Here is an 8,064-nt window from a genome sequence, read left to right as displayed (position 1 = left end):
GATCCGACCGCCCCTCGCTGAGTTATTCCGGAAAAACTGGTTTTCCGGGAATAACTCAGCGGGGGGCGGTCGGATCGGGTCGGGGTGTTCAGCAAAAAGTTGCGCAAGCTCAAGACGCATCCAACGATGTGCCGGACATAAGAATCGGATAAAAACTCAGGAAGTTATCGCCGATTCAAATTTGTGAAAAGTTTCAAAATTTTGAAACTTTTCAAAATTTTGAAACATTTCAAAATTTTGAAACTTTTCACAAATTTGAATCGGCGATAACTTCCTGAGTTTTTGTCCGATTCTTATGTCCGGCATATCGTTGGATGCGTCTTGAGCTCGCGCAACTTTTTGCTGAACACCCCGAACCGGATCGACCGCCCCCCGCTGAGTTATTCCGGAAAAACTGGTTTTCCGGGAATAACTCAGCGGGGAGCGGTCGGATCGGGTCGGGGTGTTCAGCAAAAAGTTGCGCAAGCTCAAGACGCATCCAACGATATGCCGGGCATAAGAATCGGACAAAAACTCAGGAAGTTATCGCCGATTTTCCACGGGAATGCTGCTGGCGGGACAGCATTCCCGTGGAAAATCGGCGATAACTTCCTGAGTTTTTGTCCGATTCTTATGCCCGGCATATCGTTGGATGCGTCTTGAGCTTGCGCAACTTTTTGCTGAACACCCCGACCCGATCCGACCGCTCCCCGCTGAGTTATTCCCGAAAAAACAGTTTTCGCTGGAATGCTGCTGGCGGGACAGCATTCCCGTGGAAAATCGGCGATAACTTCCTGAGTTTTTGTCCGATTCTTATGCCCGGCATATCGTTGGATGCGTCTTGAGCTCGCGCAACTTTTTGCTGAACACCCCGACCCGATCCGACCGCTCCCCGCTGAGTTATTCCGGAAAAACTGGTTTTCCGGGAATAACTCAGCGGGGAGCGGTCGGATCGGGTCGGGGTGTTCAGCAAAAAGTTGCGCAAGCTCAAGACGCATCCAACGATATGCCGGGCATAAGAATCGGACAAAAACTCAGGAAGTTATCGCCGATTCAAATTTGTGAAAAGTTTCAAAATTTTGAAACTTTTCAAAATTTTGAAACATTTCAAAATTTTGAAACTTTTCACAAATTTGAATCGGCGATAACTTCCTGAGTTTTTGTCCGATTCTTATGTCCGGCATATCGTTGGATGCGTCTTGAGCTCGCGCAACTTTTTGCTGAACACCCCGACCCGATCCGACCGCTCCCCGCTGAGTTATTCCCGAAAAACCAGTTTTCGCTGGAATGCTGCTGGCGGGACAGCATTCCCGTGGAAAATCGGCGATAACTTCCTGAGTTTTTGTCCGATTCTTATGTCCGGCATATCGTTGGATGCGTCTTGAGCTTGCGCAACTTTTTGCTGAACACCCCGACCCGATCCGACCGCTCCCCGCTGAGTTATTCCGGAAAAACTGGTTTTCCGGGAATAATTCAGCGGGGAGCGGTCGGATCGGGTCGGGGTGTTCAGCAAAAAGTTGCGCAAGCTCAAGACGCATCCAACGATATGCCGGGCATAAGAATCGGACAAAAACTCAGGAAGTTATCGCCGATTTTCCACGGGAATGCTGCTGGCGGGACAGCATTCTCGTGGAAAATCGGCGATAACTTCCTGAGTTTTTGTCCGATTCTTATGCCCGGCATATCGTTGGATGCGTCTTGAGCTTGCGCAACTTTTTGCTGAACACCCCGACCCGATCCGACCGCTCCCCGCTGAGTTATTCCCGAAAAACCAGTTTTCGCTGGAATGCTGCTGGCGGGACAGCATTCCCGTGGAAAATCGGCGATAACTTCCTGAGTTTTTGTCCGATTCTTATGTCCGGCATATCGTTGGATGCGTCTTGAGCTCGCGCAACTTTTTGCTGAACACCCCGACCCGATCCGACCGCCCCCCGCTGAGTTATTCCGGAAAAACTGGTTTTCCGGGAATAACTCAGCGGGGGGCGGTCGGATCGGGTCGGGGTGTTCAGCAAAAAGTTGCGCAAGCTCAAGACGCATCCAACGATATGCCGGACATAAGAATCGGATAAAAACTCAGGAAGTTATCGCCGATTCAAATTTGTGAAAAGTTTCAAAATTTTGAAACTTTTCAAAATTTTGAAACATTTCAAAATTTTGAAACTTTTCACAAATTTGAATCGGCGATAACTTCCTGAGTTTTTGTCCGATTCTTATGTCCGGCATATCGTTGGATGCGTCTTGAGCTCGCGCAACTTTTTGCTGAACACCCCGACCCGATCCGACCGCCCCCCGCTGAGTTATTCCGGAAAAACTGGTTTTCCGGGAATAACTCAGCGGGGAGCGGTCGGATCGGGTCGGGGTGTTCAGCAAAAAGTTGCGCAAGCTCAAGACGCATCCAACGATATGCCGGGCATAAGAATCGGATAAAAACTCAGGAAGTTATCGCCGATTTTCCACGGGAATGCTGCTGGCGGGACAGCATTCCCGTGGAAAATCGGCGATAACTTCCTGAGTTTTTGTCCGATTCTTATGCCCGGCATATCGTTGGATGCGTCTTGAGCTTGCGCAACTTTTTGCTGAACACCCCGACCCGATCCGACCGCTCCCCGCTGAGTTATTCCCGAAAAACCAGTTTTCGCTGGAATGCTGCTGGCGGGACAGCATTCCCGTGGAAAATCGGCGATAACTTCCTGAGTTTTTGTCCGATTCTTATGTCCGGCATATCGTTGGATGCGTCTTGAGCTCGCGCAACTTTTTGCTGAACACCCCGACCCGATCCGACCGCTCCCCGCTGAGTTATTCCGGAAAAACTGGTTTTCTGCTGGCGGGACAGCATTCCCGTGGAAAATCGGCGATAACTTCCTGAGTTTTTGTCCGATTCTTATGCCCGGCATATCGTTGGATGCGTCTTGAGCTTGCGCAACTTTTTGCTGAACACCCCGACCAAATCCGACCGCTCCCCGCTGAGTTATTCCGGAAAAACTGGTTTTCTGCTGGCGGGACAGCATTCCCGTGGAAAATCGGCGATAACTTCCTGAGTTTTTGTCCGATTCTTATGCCCGGCATATCGTTGGATGCGTCTTGAGCTTGCGCAACTTTTTGCTGAACACCCCGACCCGATCCGACCGCTCCCCGCTGAGTTATTCCCGAAAAACCAGTTTTCGCGGGAATGCTGTCCCGCCAGCAGCATTCCAGCGAAAACTGGTTTTTCGGGAATAACTGTCCCGCCAGCAGCATTCCCGTGGAAAATCGGCGATAACTTCCTGAGTTTTTATCCGATTCTTATGCCCGGCATATCGTTGGATGCGTCTTGAGCTTGCGCAACTTTTTACTGAACACCCCGACCCGATCCGACCGCTCCCCGCTGAGTTATTCCCGGAAAACCAGTTTTTCCGGAATAACTCAGCGGGGGGCGGTCGGATCGGGTCGGGGTGTTCAGCAAAAAGTTGCGCGAGCTCAAGACGCATCCAACGATATGCCGGACATAAGAATCGGACAAAAACTCAGGAAGTTATCGCCGATTCAAATTTGTGAAAAGTTTCAAAATTTTGAAATGTTTCAAAATTTTGAAAAGTTTCAAAATTTTGAAACTTTTCACAAATTTGAATCGGCGATAACTTCCTGAGTTTTTATCCGATTCTTATGTCCGGCATATCGTTGGATGCGTCTTGAGCTTGCGCAACTTTTTGCTGAACACCCCGACCCGATCCGACCGCCCCCCGCTGAGTTATTCCCGGAAAACCAGTTTTTCCGGAATAACTCAGCGGGGAGCGGTCGGATCGGGTCGGGGTGTTCAGCAAAAAGTTGCGCAAGCTCAAGACGCATCCAACGATATGCCGGGCATAAGAATCGGACAAAAACTCAGGAAGTTATCGCCGATTTTCCACGGGAATGCTGCTGGCGGGACAGCATTCTCGTGGAAAATCGGCGATAACTTCCTGAGTTTTTGTCCGATTCTTATGCCCGGCATATCGTTGGATGCGTCTTGAGCTTGCGCAACTTTTAGCTGAACACCCCGACCCGATCCGACCGCTCCCCGCTGAGTTATTCCCGAAAAACCAGTTTTCGCTGGAATGCTGCTGGCGGGACAGCATTCCCGTGGAAAATCGGCGATAACTTCCTGAGTTTTTGTCCGATTCTTATGTCCGGCATATCGTTGGATGCGTCTTGAGCTCGCGCAACTTTTTGCTGAACACCCCGACCCGATCCGACCGCTCCCCGCTGAGTTATTCCGGAAAAACTGGTTTTCTGCTGGCGGGACAGCATTCCCGTGGAAAATCGGCGATAACTTCCTGAGTTTTTGTCCGATTCTTATGCCCGGCATATCGTTGGATGCGTCTTGAGCTTGCGCAACTTTTTGCTGAACACCCCGACCAAATCCGACCGCTCCCCGCTGAGTTATTCCGGAAAAACTGGTTTTCTGCTGGCGGGACAGCATTCCCGTGGAAAATCGGATCGGGTCGGGGTGTTCAGCAAAAAGTTGCGCGAGCTCAAGACGCATCCAACGATATGCCGGACATAAGAATCGGACAAAAACTCAGGAAGTTATCGCCGATTCAAATTTGTGAAAAGTTTCAAAATTTTGAAATGTTTCAAAATTTTGAAAAGTTTCAAAATTTTGAAACTTTTCACAAATTTGAATCGGCGATAACTTCCTGAGTTTTTATCCGATTCTTATGTCCGGCATATCGTTGGATGCGTCTTGAGCTTGCGCAACTTTTTGCTGAACACCCCGACCCGATCCGACCGCCCCCCGCTGAGTTATTCCCGGAAACCAGTTTTTCCGGAATAACTCAGCGGGGGGCGGTCGGATCGGGTCGGTGTGTTCAGCAAAAAGTTGCGCAAGCTCAAGACGCATCCAACGATATGCCGGGCATAAGAATCGGACAAAAACTCAGGAAGTTATCGCCGATTTTCCACGGGAATGCTGCTGGCGGGACAGCATTCTCGTGGAAAATCGGCGATAACTTCCTGAGTTTTTGTCCGATTCTTATGCCCGGCATATCGTTGGATGCGTCTTGAGCTTGCGCAACTTTTAGCTGAACACCCCGACCCGATCCGACCGCTCCCCGCTGAGTTATTCCCGAAAAACCAGTTTTCGCTGGAATGCTGCTGGCGGGACAGCATTCCCGTGGAAAATCGGCGATAACTTCCTGAGTTTTTGTCCGATTCTTATGTCCGGCATATCGTTGGATGCGTCTTGAGCTCGCGCAACTTTTTGCTGAACACCCCGACCCGATCCGACCGCTCCCCGCTGAGTTATTCCGGAAAAACTGGTTTTCTGCTGGCGGGACAGCATTCCCGTGGAAAATCGGCGATAACTTCCTGAGTTTTTGTCCGATTCTTATGCCCGGCATATCGTTGGATGCGTCTTGAGCTTGCGCAACTTTTTGCTGAACACCCCGACCAAATCCGACCGCTCCCCGCTGAGTTATTCCGGAAAAACTGGTTTTCTGCTGGCGGGACAGCATTCCCGTGGAAAATCGGCGATAACTTCCTGAGTTTTTGTCCGATTCTTATGCCCGGCATATCGTTGGATGCGTCTTGAGCTTGCGCAACTTTTTGCTGAACACCCCGACCCGATCCGACCGCTCCCCGCTGAGTTATTCCGGAAAAACTGGTTTTCCACGGGAATGCTGTCCCGCCAGCAGCATTCCAGCGAAAACTGGTTTTTCGGGAATAACTGTCCCGCCAGCAGCATTCCCGTGGAAAATCGGCGATAACTTCCTGAGTTTTTATCCGATTCTTATGCCCGCCATATCGTTGGATGCGTCTTGAGCTTGCGCAACTTTTTACTGAACACCCCGACCCGATCCGACCGCTCCCCGCTGAGTTATTCCCGGAAAACCAGTTTTTCCGGAATAACTCAGCGGGGGGCGGTCGGATCGGGTCGGGGTGTTCAGCAAAAAGTTGCGCGAGCTCAAGACGCATCCAACGATATGCCGGACATAAGAATCGGACAAAAACTCAGGAAGTTATCGCCGATTCAAATTTGTGAAAAGTTTCAAAATTTTGAAATGTTTCAAAATTTTGAAAAGTTTCAAAATTTTGAAACTTTTCACAAATTTGAATCGGCGATAACTTCCTGAGTTTTTATCCGATTCTTATGTCCGGCATATCGTTGGATGCGTCTTGAGCTTGCGCAACTTTTTGCTGAACACCCCGACCCGATCCGACCGCCCCCCGCTGAGTTATTCCCGGAAAACCAGTTTTTCCGGAATAACTCAGCGGGGAGCGGTCGGATCGGGTCGGGGTGTTCAGCAAAAAGTTGCGCAAGCTCAAGACGCATCCAACGATATGCCGGGCATAAGAATCGGACAAAAACTCAGGAAGTTATCGCCGATTTTCCACGGGAATGCTGCTGGCGGGACAGCATTCTCGTGGAAAATCGGCGATAACTTCCTGAGTTTTTGTCCGATTCTTATGCCCGGCATATCGTTGGATGCGTCTTGAGCTTGCGCAACTTTTAGCTGAACACCCCGACCCGATCCGACCGCTCCCCGCTGAGTTATTCCCGAAAAACCAGTTTTCGCTGGAATGCTGCTGGCGGGACAGCATTCCCGTGGAAAATCGGCGATAACTTCCTGAGTTTTTGTCCGATTCTTATGTCCGGCATATCGTTGGATGCGTCTTGAGCTCGCGCAACTTTTTGCTGAACACCCCGACCCGATCCGACCGCTCCCCGCTGAGTTATTCCGGAAAAACTGGTTTTCTGCTGGCGGGACAGCATTCCCGTGGAAAATCGGCGATAACTTCCTGAGTTTTTGTCCGATTCTTATGCCCGGCATATCGTTGGATGCGTCTTGAGCTTGCGCAACTTTTTGCTGAACACCCCGACCAAATCCGACCGCTCCCCGCTGAGTTATTCCCGAAAAACCAGTTTTCGCTGGAATGCTGCTGGCGGGACAGCATTCCCGTGGAAAATCGGCGATAACTTCCTGAGTTTTTGTCCGATTCTTATGTCCGGCATATCGTTGGATGCGTCTTGAGCTTGCGCAACTTTTTGCTGAACACCCCGACCCGATCCGACCGCTCCCCGCTGAGTTATTCCGGAAAAACTGGTTTTCCACGGGAATGCTGTCCCGCCAGCAGCATTCCAGCGAAAACTGGTTTTTCGGGAATAACTCAGCGGGGAGCGGTCGGATCGGGTCGGGGTGTTCAGCAAAAAGTTGCGCAAGCTCAAGACGCATCCAACGATATGCCGGGCATAAGAATCGGACAAAAACTCAGGAAGTTATCGCCGATTTTCCACGGGAATGCTGCTGGCGGGACAGCATTATTCCCGGAAAACCAGTTTTTCCGGAATAACTCAGCGGGGGGCGGTCGGATCGGGTCGGGGTGTTCAGCAAAAAGTTGCGCAAGCTCAAGACGCATCCAACGATATGCCGGACATAAGAATCGGACAAAAACTCAGGAAGTTATCGCCGATTTTCCACGGGAATGCTGTCCCGCCAGCAGCATTCCAGCGAAAACTGGTTTTTCGGGAATAACTCAGCGGAGAGCGGTCGGATCGGGTCGGGGTGTTCAGCAAAAAGTTGCGCAAGCTCAAGACGCATCCAACGATATGCCGGGCATAAGAATCGGACAAAAACTTAGGAAGTTATCGCCGATTTTCCACGGGAATGCTGTCCCGCCAGCAGCATTCCCGTGGAAAATCGGCGATAACTTCCTGAGTTTTTGTCCGATTCTTATGCCCGGCATATCGTTGGATGCGTCTTGAGCTTGCGCAACTTTTTGCTGAACACCCCGACCCGATCCGACCGCTCCCCGCTGAGTTATTCCCGGAAAACCAGTTTTTCCGGAATAACTCAGCGGGGAGCGGTCGGATCGGGTCGGGGTGTTCAGCAAAAAGTTGCGCGAGCTCAAGACGCATCCAACGATATGCCGGACATAAGAATCGGACAAAAACTCAGGAAGTTATCGCCGATTGAAATTTGTGAAAATTTTAAAAATTTTGAAATGTTTCAAAATTTTGAAAAGTTTCAAAATTTTGAAACTTTTCACAAATTTGAATCGGCGATAACTTCCTGAGTTTTTATCCGATTCTTATGCCCGGCATATCGTTGGATGCGTCTTGAGCTTGCG

This window comes from Anopheles maculipalpis, chromosome 3RL (assembly GCF_943734695.1).
Source record: "Anopheles maculipalpis chromosome 3RL, idAnoMacuDA_375_x, whole genome shotgun sequence".
Taxonomy (NCBI): domain Eukaryota; kingdom Metazoa; phylum Arthropoda; class Insecta; order Diptera; family Culicidae; genus Anopheles; species Anopheles maculipalpis.
Note: the sequence above shows the minus strand (reverse complement) of the source record.